Source organism: Schistocerca americana, chromosome X, assembly GCF_021461395.2.
Source record: "Schistocerca americana isolate TAMUIC-IGC-003095 chromosome X, iqSchAmer2.1, whole genome shotgun sequence".
Lineage (NCBI taxonomy): Eukaryota > Metazoa > Arthropoda > Insecta > Orthoptera > Acrididae > Schistocerca > Schistocerca americana.
Window position 1 is genome coordinate 599,094,631 of NC_060130.1, and position 19,849 is coordinate 599,114,479.

Below are 19,849 nucleotides of genomic sequence, written 5' to 3' on the forward strand. Positions count from 1 at the left end.
TCGCTGGTTACTGGGGCTGAATTCCAAACGTGTCTCTTTAATGAAGATAATTCTGCTCCAGTCAATGAGATTCCAGGACGAAGACGTGTCTGGAGACGCCCAGTAAGTGGTGGGACACCAATCTGTCTGTCACCCGCCGTACGGCCCGTCAACCAGGAGTGATGGTCTGGGGTGTCGTTTCTTTCCAGAGCAGAAACCTTTTGGTTGTCATCTGCGGCACTCGCACAGCACAGCGGTACGTCGACGATATTTTACGTCTCCTATTGTCGTGCTTGATAGTAAGCCAATCTGGGCTTACATTTCAACAAGATGCCCACTCGCACACGGCAAGATTTTCTACCGTTTGTATTCGTGATTGCCACACCCTACCCTGGCCAACAGGGTGGCTAGATCTCTCCCAATTCAGAACGATTGGAGCGCTATGGGCAGAGGCCTCCAGGCTTCTCGGTTTTCTTACGATCTAATGTGGACATAATTTGGCACTATATCCGTCAGGAGCACATCCAACAACTCTAATATCCAATGTCTAGACGACTTAACTGCTTGCAACGGGGCCAGATGTGGACGAACGTGTTATTAATTCTGAAGCTCTCTCTCGTGAATAAATCATCCAATTTTTCTGAACCTGTTACCATTTCTTGGTCCGCACATGTACATCACATCTATTGATTTCTGTCCCATTTGGATAATGACTTTGTGGTGCGTCTCTTTTTCTTTGTCTTAGAGTGTATAAGGGCGACCAAAAAGTTTTCGTTTGAGGGCGTTACTGCAATGTATATGCACCCCAGCGCGACTGAGGTGCGGGTGTATAAGCATCGATAAGTAGGCAACTGATTATAGTTGAATCCATGAACGATGGCGGGCCGCGCAAGTCCTTATGATCACTGATTCCCTGTTCTGTACATACAGAGTCGAAAAGTTCGGGTCTGTTTGTTATCAGTAGTTCCAAGATGTTTTCTCCACGAGTCGGTTCTCTGTTTAATTGCTCGAGGTAATTTTCGGATAGTGCATATCCAGACACTACGGGATGATGATGGCATTGAAACAGAGGATGACACGCGTAAAACTGAAATACTAAACACCTTTTCCCACCACCCTATGGCGCAAGCCGAGGAATCTGCAGCCCACACGGTCGCAGAACCGTCTCAGCCTCTGATTCAGACCATCCACGCGGCTCTGTACCAAAGGTCCGCAGTCAGTCCTGTCGACGATGCTGCAGATGGTGAGCTCTTTCAGCTTCTGTTTGTCTGAGAGGTTTTGGCTGCGTTTAAACTTGGAGTGGAGCTCTCTTTGCTTTCGCAGTAGTTTCCTAACCTTGTTGTTGTACCACGGTGGGTTTTTCCCGTCCCTCACAGTTTTACTCGGCACGTACCTGTCTAAAGCGCATTTTACGATTGCCTTGAACTTTTTCCATAAACACTCAACATTGTCAGTGTCGAAACAGAAATTTTCGTTTTGATCTGTTAGGTAGTCTGAAATCTGCCTTCTATTACTCTTGCTAAACAGATAAACCTTCCTCCCTTTTTTTATATTCCTATTAACTTCCATATTCAGGGATGCTGCAACGGCCTTATGATCACTGATTCCCTGTTCTGTACATACAGAGTCGAAAAGTTCGGGTCTGTTTGTTATCAGTAGGTCCAAGACGTTATCTCCACGAGTCGGTTCTCTGTTTAATTGCTCGAGGTAATTTTCGGATAGTGCATTCAGTATAATGTCACTCGATGCTCTGTCCCTACCACCCGTCCTAAACATCTGAGTGTCCCAGTCTATATCTGGTAAATTGAAATCTCCACCTAAGACTATAACATGCTGAGAAAATTTATGTGAAATGTATTCCAAATTTTCTCTCAGTTGTTCTGCCACTAATGCTGCTGAGTCGGGAGGTCGGTAAAAGGAGCCAATTATTAACCTAGTTCGGTTGTTGAGTGTAACCTCCACCCATAATAATTCACAGGAACTATCCACTTCTACTTCACTACAGGATAAACTACTACTAACAGCGACGAACACTCCACCACCGGTTGCATGCAATCTATCCTTTCTAAACACCGTCTGTACCTTTGTAAAAATTTCGGCAGAATTTATCTCTGGCTTAAGCCAGCTTTCTGTAGCTATAACGATTTCAGCTTCGGTGCTTTCTATCTGCGCTTGAAGTTCTGGTACTTTACCAACGCAGCTTCGACAGTTGACAATTACAATACCGATTGCTGCTTGGTCCCCGCATGTCCTGACTTTGCCCCGCACCCGTTGAGGCTGTTGCCCTTTCTGTACTTGCCCAAGGCCATCTAACCTAAAAAACCGCCCAGCCCACGCCACACAACCCCTGCTACCCGTGTTGCCGCTTGTTGCGTGTAGTGGACTCCTGACCTATCCAGCGGAACCCGAAACCCCACCACCCTATGGCGCAAGTCGAGGAATCTGCAGCCCACACGGTCGCAGAACGTCTCAGCCTCTGATTCAGACCCTCCACGCGGCTCTGTACCAAAGGTCCGCAGTCAGTCCTGTCGACGATGCTGCAGATGGTGAGCTCTGCTTTCATCCCGCTAGCGAGACTGGCAGTCTTCACCAAATCAGATAGCCGCCGGAAGCCAGAGAGGATTTCCTCCGATCCATAGCGACACACATCATTGGTGCCGACATGAGCGACCACCTGCAGATGGGTGCACCCTGTACCCTTCATGGCATCCGGAAGGACCCTTTCCACATCTGGAATGACTCCCCCCGGTATGCACACGGAGTGCACATTGGTTTTCTTCCCCTCTCTTGCTGCCATCTCCCTAAGGGGCCCCATTACGCGCCTGACGTTGGAGCTCCCAACTACCAGTAAGCCCACCCTCTGCGACTGCCCGAATCTTGCAGACTTAGGGGCAACCTCTGGAACAGGACAAGCAGCCATGTCAGGCCGAAGATCAGTATCAGCCTGAGACAGAGCCTGAGCGTAAGGAGGGCTATGCGTGAAGCGTTCAGTGAATTCGAAAGTAAAATTCTATGTACCGACTTGACAGAAAATCCTAGGAAGTTCTGGTCTTACGTTAAATCAGTAAGCGGCTCGAAACGGCATATCCAGACACTACAGGATGATGATGGCATTGAAACAGAGGATGACACGCGTAAAGCTGAAATACTAAACACCTTTTTCCAAAGCTGTTTCACAGAGGAAGACCGCACTGCAGTTCCTTCTCTAAATCCTCGCACAAACGAAAAAATGGCTGACATCGAAATAAGTGTCCAAGGGATAGAAAAGCAACTGGAATCACTCAATAGAGGAAAGTCCACTGGACCTGACGGGATACCAATTCGATTCTACACAGAGTACGCGAAAGAACTTGCCCCCCTTCTAACAGCCGTGTACCGCAAGTCTCTAGAGGAACGGAGGGTTCCAAATGGTTGGAAAAGAGCACAGATAGTCCCAGTCTTCAAGAAGGGTCGTCGAGCAGATGCACAAAACTATAGACCTATATCTCTGACGTCGATCTGTTGTAGAATTTTAGAACATGTTTTTTGCTCGAGTATCATGTCGTTTTTGGAAACCCAGAATCTACTATGTAGGAATCAACATGGATTCCGGAAACAGCGATCGTGTGAGACCCAACTCGCTTTATTTGTTCATGAGACCCAGAAAATATTAGATACAGGCTCCCAGGTAGATGCTATTTTTCTTGACTTCCGGAAGGCGTTCGATACAGTTCCGCACTGTCGCCTGATAAACAAGTAAGAGCCTACGGAATATCAGACCAGCTGTATGGCTGGATTGAAGAGTTTTTAGCAAACAGAACACAGCATGTTGTTATCAATGGAGAGACGTCTACAGACGTTAAAGTAACCTCTGGCGTGCCACAGGGGAGTGTTATGGGACCATTGCTTTTCACAATATATATAAATGACCTAGTAGATAGTGTCGGAAGTTCCATGCGGCATTTCGCGGATGATGCTGTAGTATACAGAGAAGTTGCAGCATTAGAAAATAGTAGCGAAATGCAGGAAGATCCGCAACGGATAGACACTTGGTGCAGGGAGTGGCAACTGTCCTTTAACATAGACAAATGTAATGTATTGCAAATACATAGAAAGAAGGATCCTTTATTGTATGATTATATGATAGCGGAACAAACACTGGTAGCAGTTACTTCTGTAAAATATCTGGGAGTATGAGTGCGGAACGATTTGAAGTGGAATGATCATATAAAATTAATTGTTGGTAAGGCGGGTACCAGGTTGAGATTCATTGGGAGAGTGCTTAGAAAATGTAGTCCATCAACAAAGGAGGTGGCTTACAAAACACTCGTTCGACCTATACTTGAGTATTGCTCATCAGTGTGGGATCCGTACCAGCTCGGTTTGACGGAGGAGATAGAGAAGATCCAAAGAAGAGCGGCGCGTTTCGTCACAGGGTTATTTGGTAACCGTGATAGCGTTACGGAGATGTTTAATAAACTCAAGTGGCAGACACTGCAAGAGAGGCGTTCTGCATCGCGGTGTAGCTTGCTCGCCAGGTTTCGAGAGGGTGCGTTTCTGGATGAGGTATCGAATATATTGCTTCCCCCTACTTATACCTCCCGAGGAGATCACGAATGTAAAATTAGAGAGATTAGAGCGCGCACGGAGGCTTTCAGACAGTCGTTCTTCCCGCGAACCATACGCGACTGGAACAGGAAAGGGAGGTAATGACAGTGGCACGTAAAGTGCCCTCCGCCACACACCGTTGGGTGGCTTGCGGAGTATAAATGTAGATGTAGAAATGTAGATGTAGATGGCGGGATAGCAGCGTTGTCGATTGCAAACAACAGCTGCGGTACGGGCATAGAGATGTAGACGCCAATCAGTTCGTAAGCTTGTGTTTAAGTGGCAGCGCGCAGCGGATACAGCTATTCGGTGAGTTTGTATGACGTTTTTTGCGAGTTTTCAGAAAGTTAAACTCTCACCGCCACATAAACTACCACTGTGAGATAGTCGGATCGAAAGGAATGAGACATGTAATGTTGTCTGGCACCGTATGGTGCGATGCGTCGACGTACAGGGAAATACGAATGCTTGTGCCAACGACAGAATTAAAGTTATAGATAATTATTTTCGTAAAACACCAAAAAATTGCTGTCATGTGCTTAACTACTTCCTACATGGACACAGTCTGCCGCAAATTACATGCTATATAACATTCTGAATGAAATAATTTTAATATCGCAAAAATATTACAGTCGCAACAGACAGAATATATCTCAATATTACCGGTAAAACTGCAACTTCGGTAGGGAAGCTATAGAAAAAGAAAAGACAACGTGAATATTGTATATGTGGGTCACCTTTGCTTGCAATCGCTAAGACGGTCGTCATCTACATCGCTGCAGTCCATGTCAGTGTCTGACTCACCCGACCTTAGGGTGATGACGATCTGATTGGGCATATTATCAATTAAAACTTCCTTCTCCATGTCCTCCTGCTGTAGCCGTTGGGCATGCCGAACACATTCGGCCCATACTGAAGTTATTACGCTGTCAAGTGCTTAGTGCGAAAGTCTCTCTGTCTCAGCAATTTTAAATGTCAAGTTTCGTTCTGCGACATACCCTTTCGCTTGTGCCCATATGAGCACTCTCGAATTATACAGGCAATGCTATGGTAACAAACGCAAAACTGTACGTTCGTATTCCTGTACAATACAATCGATTTCATACACTTTCGCCGCTTGGAGTGGCCGCGTGGTTTGAGGCGCCATGTCACGGATTGCGCGGTCCCTCCCACCGGAGGTTCGAGTCCTCCCTCGGGCATGGGGGTGTGTGTTGTTCTTAGCGTAAGTTAGTTTAAGTAGTGTGTAATTCTAGGGACCGATGACCTCAGCAGATTGGTCCCTTAGGAATTCACACACACACACACACACACACACTAAAATATATATATATAAATACAGTCTCGTGTGAAAGTATATATATATATATATATATATATATATATATATATATATATATATATATACTTTCACACGAGACTTAAGAAGCCCAACAGAATTTTAACGATTCGGCCCCAGTTTGAGTGGCAGTGTGCGAAATCTTCTTACTTCAAAGCTTTTTTTGTGCTTGTTGTGGTAACCTTATCAACTACAACTGAGTGATAACTCGCATTGTCCATAACAATCGCTGAGTTTTCAGGCAAGTCAGCGAGAAACTATTTCCTAAACCATAATATAAATGTCTCCAAATTCATTTCAGAATGATAATCCCCTGAATTGCCTCTTTTTTTCCCGGAACACTAATTTGTTTTCTGGAATGAGTCCGGAAGCCGAGCCAGCGTGAAACATAATTATTCGTCCACCATTACCATCGAATACTTTAAAACTACAGGAACCATCACTCAGTTTCCAAGCCGCTTTCCTTGTATGATTCTGGTTTATCTATGTTTCGACCAAGTGAAAAATGATCCGAGTGCCAGATTTTATTATTTCAAAAATACTTCTTAAAAACTGTGCCCTTGAAGCAGCGACATCACAACAGTCCATTAAAATTTTTTGTCTGTAATTTGTACACTCCTGGAAATTGAAATAAGAACACCGTGAATTCATTGTCCCAGGAAGGGGAAACTTTATTGACACATTCCTGGGGTCAGATACATCACATGATCACACTGACAGAACCACAGGCACATAGACACAGGCAACAGAGCATGCACAATGTCGGCACTAGTACAGTGTATATCCACCTTTCGCAGCAATGCAGGCTGCTATTCTCCCATGGAGACGATCGTAGAGATGCTGGATGTAGTCCTGTGGAACGGCTTGCCATGCCATTTCCACCTGGCGCCTCAGTTGGACCAGCGTTCGTGCTGGACGTGCAGACCGCGTGAGACGGCGCTTCATCCAGTCCCAAACAAGCTCAATGGGGGACAGATCCGGAGGTCTTGCTGGCCAGGGTAGTTGACTTACACCTTCTAGAGCACGTTGGGTGGCACGGGATACATGCGGACGTGCATTGTCCTGTTGGAACAGCAAGTTCCCTTGCCGGTCTAGGAATGGTAGAACGATGGGTTCGATGACGGTTTGGATGTACCGTGCACTATTCAGTGTCCCCTCGACGATCACCAGTGGTGTACGGCCAGTGTAGGAGATCGCTCCCCATACCATGATGCCGGGTGTTGGCCCTGTGTGCCTCGGTCGTATGCAGTCCTGATTGTGGCGCTCACCTGCACGGCGCCAAACACGCATACGACCATCATTGGCACCAAGGCAGAAGCGACTGTCATCGCTGAAGACGACACGTCTCCATTCGTCCCTCCATTCACGCCTGTCGCGACACCACTGGAGGCGGGCTGCACGATGTTGGGGCGTGAGCGGAAGACGGCCTAACGGTGTGCGGGACCGTAGCCCAGCTTCATGGAGACGGTTGCGAATGGTCCTCGCCGATACCCCAGGAGCAACAGTGTCCCTAATTTTCTGGGAAGTGGCGGTGCGGTCCCCTACGGCACTGCGTAGGATCCTACAGTCTTGGCGTGCATCCGTGCGTCGCTGCGGTCCGGTCCCAGGTCGACGGGCACGTGCACCTTCCGCCGACCACTGGCGACAACATCGATGTACTGTGAAGACCTCACGCCCCACGTGTTGAGCAATTCGGCGGTACGTCCACCCAGCCTCCCGCATGCCCACTATACGCCCTCGCTCAAAGTCCGTCAACTGCACATACGGTTCACGTCCACGCTGTCGCGGCAAGCTACCAGTGTTAAAGACTGCGATGGAGCTCCGTATGCCACGGCAAACTGGCTGACACTGACGGCGGCGGTGCACAAATGCTGCGCAGCTAGCGCCATTCGACGGCCAACACCGCGGTTCCTGGTGTGTCCGCTGTGCCGTGCGTGTGATCATTGCTTGTACAGTCCTCTCGCAGTGTCCGGAGCAAGTGTGGTGGGTCTGACACACCGGTGTCAATGTGTTCTTTTTTCCATTTCCAGGAGTGTATTTACATATTTGAACCCAATCTCTTTCAGTGCTCTTCGCATTGAGGTAAAGCTGCTTTTAAAACTTATAGTTTCGCGTAATTTCTATGTATTTTTTTAACAGGAGGAAACACAACTCGCCTTAGAACATGTTTGTCAAAGTCGTCTAAACTCGTGACAGGCTTCTTACGACTGTAATGTTTCCCTGGCGATCTGAAAATTGGGCTTCCACTTGTCTGGGCAGATAAATTACCTTCACTTGCAATCCGTTGAACTGTTAAGGTGACACCACTCGCTTCTGCTGTGCGTTCCTGAGTCTGGCAACATCTGCTATTGGTCCACCGTTTTCATCTTCGCGCTTGAAGAAAACGTGTATCCTATACATTATGTCTCTAGCTCGCTTATGGAGAATTTGTCACTTACTACCACCATCAGCCATGACAAACTGCAACAAACTGAATAAAAATTCACCGAATAACTGCCACAAACACATTTAAAACACTCGCACTGGCCAAGAAATTCACAGCAGAACGCTGAGAAAATTACTGAACGTTCATTGGCTGTCGGGGGATGATGTCACATTAGATGCGCAGAACGAGCCTAAATTCGACCATCGTCATTCATGGCTAGAAACTGTAGTATGGCATCCGTGTCTTTCCCACGTATAAGTGGTAAATGTGGACACGTAAACTGCGGCGGCGTTATTACCTAACGTGTCCAAACAGGACCTACGTGCTGTCATTCTTTTCTCGGTTGCCGAAGGACAAACACCGGTACATATCCATTGGAAAATGAAGAACGTGTATGGGCCAGCTCGCCAGTCGTAAACCGCCGTTGTGGAATAGTGCGCCAAGATCCGTGCTGGTTGCGATTCGTCCCCATATTGCGCTGCAAATGCCATAACGCAAAAGTTACGCTAATTCAGCTGGAAGACACTCGAGCACTCTTCCTATAGTTCTGATTTTTCCCCGTGTCTTGAAGGGTCTATGATTACTGTTGGATGAGAAGGAGCAGCAGGCAGTTACGGACTCCTTCACACAGCAGGACATGGTGTTATACAGACTGGGTGTCTTCAACCTGGTGCGTTGCAGGAATGATTGCCTCACTGCTCATAGCGATTTGCCTAACTGACATACCACTCCATCTACAGAACACAAGTGGCCCATCGGGACCATCCGACCGCCGTGTCATCCTCAGAGGAGGATGCGGATAGGAAGGGCGTGAGGTCAGCACACCACTCTCCCGGTCGTTATGATGGTATTCTTGACCAAAGCTGCTACTATTCGGGCGAGTAGCTCCTCAATTGGCATCACGAGGCTGAGTGCACCCCGAAAAATGGCAACAGCGCATGGCGGCCTGGATGGTCACCATTCAAGTGCCGACCACGCCCGACAGCGCTTAACTTCGGTGATCTCACAGGTACTAATTGACATACCGATTCAGGAATTTACGGCGTTCGAACGGAAACTTTTTAATCGCCCTTATACGTACGTGGCAAACCGACATTAGACTATTCCAAATGACTTCTAAATCATTTCCGATGAACATCAGTATTAATGGCGTTTGTTCGCATGATACGTGCCTACAAGCGTGGTATAGGCATTTGATGCTTTCACAGAATTTCTAAATCAGTTAAGATAAATACAGGTGTGCTTTCTTCAACATGGATGCTTGTGTCCTAAGTCTCCCGCTGATCAGAATTGTGACTGATGTATCTGCACCAGCAGAATAGAAATGCAGAAAACACAAGTTCGAAAACAATTTATTGGACTTATCAAAACGAAACAATAAAACAATCTCCAAAGGACTGACAGATTCCAACTGCAGATCGTCGCAAATAGAAAATAATAATAGGAAAGACCCGACTCTTCACAAGGAGAGATCACAATAAAAAAATTCTACAATGTCAAGATGTGCTTTGACTATACCAAGTCCGTCTGTAAGAGATTGGCCACCTAGAAGGGGCGTCTGGCCGTGGCTGCCGGGGGTGGCAGCTCTGTATACTTCCAAGCGGCGCGTCGAACTGCCCTTTGCCGGCAGTGGGACGCTCTATAAAGCCCGTTTGGCATATGTATCCTCCGGAACTATTTGCGACCACGTGCCTGGCGTATCAAAGTAGTATCTGGGCTAGCTGCCTCCTCTGGTGAAGCTGCTCTGCAGGCTCCGCGAACCAGTAGTGGTCCCTGGCGGTCGTTGGTGGACACCTGGTGTTGTGTTGTGTTATGGCCGCCGGTAAATATTTGTGTTGACAACACAGACGACGTAGGTTTTCCTGGTGAGTATACGCCCCGTGATGCAGGCATCCCGTGTTGGTTGGATGTGAAGTGGGATGCCGATGCAGTAGGCGCTACGATGTCTGAAGTGGTCGGCCACAGCAGTGCCTGGTATTGATAGTGAGGGTCTCCAGTTACCCTACACACCACGTGAAGGATGCTTTTAGGTTTCCGTAGAAATCTGGCATTACATTTTACACACACCTCTTCAGGCCTGATACAGTTTAGGAAAACTATTGCCATTCATAACAGCTTTGAGTCACCTTGGAATGGACAAATACAGGTCGTGTGTGGTGTTCAAGGGAATCTAATAACAACCTTCCTGCAAAATAGTGGCTAGTTCAGATAACGATGAGGGGGGGGGGGGGGGGGGGGAGTGGATGGCGATCACCCATCCTTGTCTCGAAATTCACCACAAAGCTTCAATAATATTGTGACCCGGTAACTGTAGTGGCCAGGAAAATTGCAAAAGTTCATACCAGTGCTGAAAAAATCATTCCTGGACTATTTAAGCTGTATGAACTAGGCACTGTCTTCTTGTAATACAGCATCATCATTGGGAAACAAACATTTTACCATGCACTGGACTTGGCCAGACAAAATGGTCACACTGTCGTTGGCTGTAATGCGAAACTGCAGAGTAACCATGGGACCCATAGACAAACCATGATATGGCTGCCCAAATCAACACTGAATCCCTGCCATGTTCCATTCTTGTGATGGGAACTCAGCAAGACGTTGGAATCAGAGTGAAACAAGACTTACACGACGAAATGATAGTCTTCCATTGCTCCATAGTTCAGGATTTTTGGATTCGGCACCATGTTTCCCTGTTACGGGCATTTGCATCACCGATGAGTGGTTCCCAGCTTACAAAGTTCCTTCATATTGTTTCAATGCTGACAGCCTTAGCGAATGCGACGTTCTGTTCTGCAGTTACTTTGACATCTGCCGTCCTCTAATTTTTCATCACAATCGTCTTTAATAAGCTTCGTCAGAATCCTTTCCACACAATACTTTCGTCTGCGCTGTGACTTAGGGACTGATGTTTTTCTGCTTTCCCTGTTTGCTGTATACTCTTCGAAATGGTGTGTTATGAAACATGGTGAAATACAATAGTGCAGCCTGCAGGCTTGGCTAGCATCTGCCTTTATATTTCATCATGCACCTCTATCATAGTTTACATACACTCCTGGAAATGGAAAAAAGAACACATTGACACCGGTGTTTCAGACCCACCATACTTGCTCCGGACACTGCGAGAGGGCTGTACAAGCAATGATCACACGCACGGCACAGCGGACACACCAGGAACCGCGGTGTTGGCCGTCGAATGGCGCTAACTGCGCAGCATTTGTGCACCGCCGCCGTCAGTGTCAGCCAGTTTGCCGTGGCATACGGAGCTCCATCGCAGTCTTTAACACTGGTAGCATGCCGCGACAGCGTGGACGTGAACCGTATGTGCAGTTGACGGACTTTGAGCGAGGGCGTATAGTGGGCATGCGGGAGGCCGGGTGGGCGTACCGCCGAATTGCTCAACACGTGGGGCGTGAGGTCTCCACAGTACATCGATGTTGTCGCCAGTGGTCAGTGGAAGGTGCACGTGCCCGTCGACCTGGGACCGGACCGCAGCGACGCACGGATGCACGCCAAGACCGTAGGATCCTACGCAGTGCCGTAGGGGACCGCACCGCCACTTCCCAGCAAATTAGGAACACTGTTGCTCCTGGGGTATCGGCGAGGACCATTCGCAACCGTCTCCATGAAGCTGGGCTACGGTCCCGCACACCGTTAGGCCGTCTTCCGCTCACGCCCCAACATCGTGCAGCCCGTTTCCAGTGGTGTCGCGACAGGCGTGAATGGAGGGACGAATGGAGACGTGTCGTCTTCAGCGATGACAGTCGCTTCTGCCTTGGTGTCAATGATGGTCGTATGCGTGTTTGGCGCCGTGCAGGTGAGCGCCACAATCAGGACTGCATACGACCGAGGCACACAGGGCCAACACCCGGCATCATGGTATGGGGAGCGATCTCCTACACTGGCCGTACACCACTGGTGATCGTCGAGGGGACACTGAATAGTGCACGGTACATCCAAACCGTCATCGAACCCATCGTTCTACCATTCCTAGACCGGCAAGGGAACTTGCTGTTCCAACAGGACAATGCACGTCCGCATGTATCCCATGCCACTCAACGTGCTCTAGAAGGTGTAAGTCAACTACCCTGGCCAGCAAGATCTCCGGATCTGTCCCCCATTGAGCATGTTTGGGACTGGATGAAGCGTCGTCTCACGCGGTCTGCACGTCCAGCACGAACGCTGGTCCAACTGAGGCGCCAGGTGGAAATGGCATGCAAGCCGTTCCACAGGACTACATCCAGCATCTCTACGATCGTCTCCATGGGAGAATAGCAGCCTGCATTGCTGCGAAAGGTGGATATACACTGTACTAGTGCCGACATTGTGCATGCGCTGTTGCCTTTGTCTATGTGCCTGTTGTTCTGTCAGTGTGATCATGTGATGTATCTGACCCCAGGAATGTGTCAATAAAGTTTCCCCTTTCTGGGACAATGAATTCACGGTGTTCTTATTTCAATTTCCAGGTGTGTATTTTTGTACACCCACTGCACTCCCACCACCCAAGATGGTCATACACCGCACAATGGATGGCTCGGCTAGTGCATATGAATGTGTGTTCCTGAAAGTGAATGCACCGAGTATTTTCTCGTTGTTTATAATCACTGTTCTTGTAAAGTCCAGAAAACATATTGTGTGATAATCCTGTAACACTGAAAGCGCTTGAGGGGTGAACGTGGCAACTATCTGTGTAGAAGTCTGACATAATTGATACATTCATAACCTGAAAGGACTATGATACAATATTGCAGTGCATGTGTTATTCCGAATTACGATGCAGTGTAACATCCGACATGCATGCAGATTTAATTTAAGTTATTTAGAGACTAGCTTAGTACCTGGCGTTGCCGAGGTATCTATTTATTTGTCTTCTATTAATCCATCGCCACCTCATCCCTATCTTTCACCCTCTCTTCCTCCCCTTCTCTCTGTCCATCTCCTCCTCCCCCTCTCTCTGTCCATCTCCTCCTCCCCCTCTCTCTGTTCATCTCCTCCTACCCCTCTCTCTGTCCATCTCCTCCTACCCCTCTCTCTGTCCATCTCCTCCTACCCCTCTCTCCGTCCATCTCCTCCTACCCCTCTCTCTGTCCATCTCCTCCTCCCCCTCTCTCTGTCCATCTCCTCCTATCCCTCTCTCTGTCCGTCTCCTCCTACCCCTCTCTCTGTCCATCTCCTCCTACCCCTCTCTCTCTGTCCATCTCCTCCTACCTCTCTCTCTGTCCATCTCCACCTCTATCTGTCCATCTTCTCCCCCCCTTCTCTCTGTCCTTCTCCTCCCTCTGTTCATCTCCTCCTCCCCCTCACACTGTCCATCTTCTCCTACACCTCTCTCTCTTGATCTCCTCCAACCCTTCTTTCTGACCATCTCCTCCTCCCCTCTTTCTGTCCATCTCCTCCACCCCCTCTCTTTGTCTGTCTTCTCTTACACCTTTCCCCATCCATCTCCTCCTCTTCCCTTTCTCTGTCCATTTCGTCTTCCTATCACTGTTCATGTTCTCCTCTCCATTTCTCTGCCCCCCCCCCCCCCCATGTCTCTGTCCATGTCCTCCTCTCTCTTAGTGCATCTTCACATCCCGCCTCTTCCTGTCTGTTTCCCTACCCTCTTTCTCTTTCTCCATCTCCTCCTCCTCTTATCTGAGCCCATCTCTTCCTTCTCCTTCGCCGGCCGGGGTGGCCGAGCGGTTCTGGGTGCTACAGTCTGGAACCGCGCGGCCGCTAGGCCGCTACGGTCGCAGGTTCGAATCCTGCCTCGGTCATGGATGTGTGTGATGTAATTAGGTTAGTTAGGTATAAGTAGTTCTAAGTTCTAGGGGACTGATGACCTCAGATGTTAAGTCCCATAGTGCTCAGAGCCATTTGAATCATTTGAACCTTCTCCTTCGCTGTCTGTCCACTTCCTCCTTCCCCTTCTCTCTCCACATTATCACGCACACCTCAATAGGATGCTGGTGGTTCTTACTCTCGCATTATTTCTTTCCAGATCGTATCAAATACGTTTACCAAAGTTGGTTGAAAGCGTTCCAGGGATTTAGGATAAGCTTTTTACCCGAGACCATACCCACGTATGCAAATGCGAAATATATTTCACATATATTTAACGTATTTCATACGCTGTAGTACATATATTCCACCTTTATCTCTAACGAATTTCGCCCTGCAGTTTCATTTTCAAGTAGATAAGTGCTTATGACGTTATACCTCCTGAACTATTTCTCGCACAATAACAGTTTTCTAGGTATTTGCAGCGGCATATGTGCATACTGTCTGCGAAATGTGTTGCGTATAAAGTTAGTAGCAAAGAAGTAATAAAGTAAAACGTCATACTTGATGCTGCAGTTTTTTACGCATCTCAGTATCTGACGTTATATCTCATGAACTATATTTCATACAATGATGTAATATTGCTTTCAAATTTAGTGGTCTATGTGAACACCGTGTGCAAAATTTGTCACGAACATGGTTAGTAGTAAAATAGTAATGAATTAAAATGTCATGCTTCATGCCGCAGGTTTACTACATGAACAACGAAGATGTGGTAAGCGCTAAACTTCTTTCTTCCCATCATTTTGTGGTGGTTGTTAGCGAGAAACAGTTTTGAAGACGGTTTGAAATTATGTGTAAAGTTTGTTGCAAGTCACTGAGTGCTCTCATTGTCAGATTCTAGATGGGTAAAATCTTACATTTCTGTGTCGTGGGATACAATGTGTTTTTACACCCACCCCTTTAAAAGGAGGTAGTTGGTACGGGAATTCCAGACTGCATCAGGATCCACTGCAAGTACTGACAGTTATGAGGGAGGTGAGAAGATTTGGATTTCAACGTCGAGCGGCTGCTCATAAGCCACACATCACTCCCGTGAATGGCAAACGAAGCCTCGCTTGGTGTAAGGAGCGTAAACGTTGGACGATTGAACAGTGGAAAAATGTTGTGTGGAGTGAGGAATCACGGTACACAATGTGGCGATTCGATGGCAAGGTGTGGGTATGGCGAATTCCCGGTGAACGTCATCTGCCAACGTGTGTAGCGCCAACAGTAAAATTCGGAATCCGTGGTGTTATGGTGTGGTTGTGTTTTTCATGGAGGGGGCTTTCACCCATTGTTGTTTTGCGTGGCACTATTACAGCAGAGGCCTAAATTGATGTTTTAAGTACCTTCTTGCGGCCCACTGTTGAAGAGCAATTCGAGGATGGCGACTGCATCTTTCAACACGATCGAGCACCTGTTCATAATGCACGGCCTGTGGCGGAGTGGTTACACTACAATAACATCCCTGTAATAAACTGGACTGTACAGAGACCTGAGCTGAATCCTATAGAACACCTTTGGGATGTTTTGGAACGCCGACTTCGTGCCAGGTCTCACCGACGTCTCCTCAGTGCAGCACTCCGTTAGAATTGGCTGCCATTCCCCAAGAAATCTTCCAGCACCTGATGAACGTATGCCTGCAGGAGTGGAAGCTGTCATCAAAGCTAAGGGTGGGCCAGCACCATATTGAATTCCAGCGTTACCGATGGAGGGCGCCACGAACTTGTGAGTCATTTTCAGCCAAATGTCAGGATTCCTTTGATCACATAGTGTATACATAGATATACTGATCAGCCAAAATATTATGAACACTGCCCACAGCAAGGTTGGCTGCCACCTGGTGACGTTGCGGGCATGTGACGCGGTATGAGAAGTATGTAAGAGCAGCACAGATGGATGGTGATCATCCTAGCAAAATTATGGACTGCAAATGGGGAAATCCATTGAGATAAACGACTGTGTCAAAAGACAGATTATCATTACTTAACGTCTGTGAATGGGTATCTCGAAAACGGCAAAGTGGGCCGAATGATCACGTGCAACTGTCGTGAGTATTTGTGGAAAGAGGTAGGACAGTGAAAGCGCCACCAGTCGCTAAATGGTTAGACGTCCACGACTCTTCACAGAACGTGGGATTCGGAGGCTTGTCTGCCCTGTAAAGTGTGATAGATGGTGATATGTGGCATGTCTGCCGAAACAGCACAAGGCTGTTGCATGCACACGGGTTTCGGACCACACTGTTCGTCGTATATTGTTGAACATGGAGCTCCGCAGCAGAGCACACCTACGTGTTTATATATTGACCCAACAACATCGTCAGTTACGGCTCCAATGGGTACGGGACCGTCGGGATTCGACTGTCGATCCTTGGAAACGTGTCAGCTCTTCGTTTGAATCACATTTTTGCTATACTAGATCGACGGTCGTCTCCACAAACGCCGTCATCGAGGAGGACGGCAGTTCGAAACGTGCAGCGCGCCACGAACTCAGGCTTGTGGAAGCAGTATTAGTCTACAGGAGACATTCTTCTGCGCTGCGCTGACAGCTGCAAAATACCTGCATCCCTTCATACTTGATGTTTTCCTCGACAGCGATGTGGTCTTTCAGCAGTATACTTGTCCGTGTCTGGGAGCCACAACCGTGCTACATTGGTTTGAGGAGCAATACAGTGAACTCACGTTGATGTCTCGGCGACCAAATTCGCCTGATCTAGATCCCATGGAACCAATCTGGGTCGCTATGGGCACCATCACCACGTACGCAAATCAGTGGCCCGTTATTTACGCGAATTACATGACCGTGCGTAGACATCTAATGCCACATACCTCCAAAAACCCACCAACGAACTGTTGGATCCGTGATACGCAGAATCAGTGAGTTATTTCGTTCCAAAGATGGACAAACAAACTGTTAAGCAGCTGGTCACAATGATTTGGCTCGTCATTGTGTTTACGTACATCCATTTTTATAATATGTATGGCTTTTGCGGAAATATCAGATGTCTATAAAATCTTTATAGATACATATCGGCCACACCATTGCAACCGAGAGTGGTGTTCATCAGAAGTTTTTAGAAACCCTTGGAAACGTTTGATGTCTATGTCCGTCGTTTATGTATCCTGAGATATGGAGCATCCTCAGCCCAGTATAATGAACTGTGTTGTGTCTTCGAGCAGGACAAGTGTCTGTGGTATGAGAGTGAATCGGGCTGCATTGGTTTGAGGGCGTATACAGTCCACTGTACGGGTAGTCTGATAAATGCAGTCGTGACACTGCTGTTACCTTCACTGTGTGCCGATGGATGTAGGGTGTTGCAGTTATTGCGGAGAATGCCATACTGTGACAAGCTGTACCAAACTCCTAAAAAATCTTCTTCGTCACAGCTGGTATACTTGCAGACAGTTTGGATATAAACCGTGTCTTTAGTTTCATAGCAGTAGCGATTCTGAGGCAGTAACAGGGAGTGCTGACATTCTGTCATCACTACGATCACTACGCCCACTTTTATGTACTCATCATCGGCGGATTCGAAGTGCTAACTTCTCGCATCGTCACGTCCTAAAAGGTAATTTAAATTGGCCTCTTGGGTCCTTATCAACAGTCCTGAAAGTGCTACATATGCATTTGTCAAGTACACCTGTCAGAAAGATCCCTTGCCATCAAACAGAAGTCCCACAACCCGTTAAACGATTACGGTCACGGAAAAACCTTTCGTAGTTACAGTGGAATCGTTCTTTGATTTTACAAAGTACGATCCTTATTGGAAAATGCCATGAATTACACGCGGTGGATTACACGTTTTTGTGTCAATTTCTGAACGTATGAATGTTCATTCTCGTCTTCTGTAGCACAGAATCGTCGCTGTAATGTATATCGACATGCTATGAAGCAGACATCTCAATTTCAAGACCTGGCAGTAAATGTCATATGTTTTCGGATGCTCGCGATGTATCAGCATGTAACTAAGAAATCCTGTGGAAGTGTCCTATGTCAGTAGACTTTACGAAAAGCTTATTAAACTGTCAAGTAGCGATACTTAAGCGAGGGAAATGATTGTGTGCTTCCCGAAAATCGTGAAAAAACGTCTGCATGATTCTGAATAATTTCGATGTCTTCCTAAAACTGATGTGAACTGGGCGACTCACAGCGACTGCAAGGTGTGTTGGCCTGTGAGGAGATTTGTTGGAATGATTCTTGGAAATATCGTTTACTGTGAAGGAGATAGCATATAAGACGCTCGTGTGATACGTTCTAGACGTTTGTTTGGAGTGCTTATGAAGTAAGCATGACAACAGTCATAGATCTCAAACACGGATTCCCTGCTAGAATCATAACAGTAACGCATAGCCCAGTCGATACTGCAACGGTAAAGAGCAGGTTTCACGCGAAATTCATTGATTAAGGTACGATATTCATTGATTTCGGGGCAAAAATGCATAAAAATTCAATGATTTGTTGTATGTATGTGTGGTGTCACCGCCAGACACCACACTTGCTAGGTGGTAGCCTTTAAATCGGCCGCGGTCCGTTAGTATACGTCGGGCCCGTGTGTCGCCACTATCAGTGATTGCAGACCGAGCGCCGCCACACGGCAGGTCTAGAGAGACTTCCTAGCACTCGCCCCAGTTGTACAACCGACTTTGCTAGCGATGGTTCACTGACAAAATACGCTCTAATTTGCCGAGACGATAGTTAGCATAGCCTTCAGCTACGTCATTTGCTACGACCTAGCAAGGCGCCATTACCAGTTACTATTGATACTGTAATCATGTACCGTCAAGAGCGACGCTCATCATTAATGGATTAAAGTTAAGTGTTCCACCAGCTACGTCCGTTTTTCTAAAGTCTAAATTCCTTGTCCGTTTCCAGACCTCACGCCAACCTGCGTGAGCTAAAACGCGTGCCTTTCGGCTTCCTCTAGTACCCGGTGTTGGCTCTCTTGCCAACCAACAACAGTATGCACTATACCATGTGAATGTTCCTCATTGCAACAAAACAAAACTCTCACACTTGCACCGGTAGGTTTCGGAAACTTATGGCAAATCAGTCGCATGGGACTCCCGTCGCAACGTCACGCACCGCTGCCACTACTAGGGAGTCAGGCCGTCAATGGATGGCTGGGCAGTGCAGGTGTCACGCGACGGCAATGTTTTATGAAGGGAGCCGCCACCCTCTCCAGAAGCACAGGTAGCAAAAGGGACCGCGGCCTAATGTGGACTACTACGTTCAACATCTCTTCACTCAGTAGCAATGTGCTCTGTTTCTGCCGGTATTAAGTTTTTCCATAATGAAATATCTCACGCAGGATGTTAAAAGACCATTACTCTCGTAAAAACGTCATTCTTTTTCTATCATATATATTTGCGACGTTTTTGAGGGTTACGATTCAGCTTGTAAATAAATATAAGCATGTCTCATTCCCAACTATACTTGACACATGGCTGTTGCACGTACTAGCGACGAATGTATGGCAGAACTGCGGTTTGTTACGAACAAGGCAGGCTACGAATGGTGTAGTACCCACCTCACACTGATTTTTCGTGATCAATTTTAATAAACGTGGTATTTTCTCTTTTTTCTGCTTCTGAGTAATTGCATATGTTCCCCTTCGGCTTCGGAACCACCGTCCTAGTCTTCCCCCAGAAGGACGAATGTGCTTCTGCAAGTCTTTCGGCTTTCCTGCTGAACTTCTGTGCGGACTGTTAGTCATTATTTAT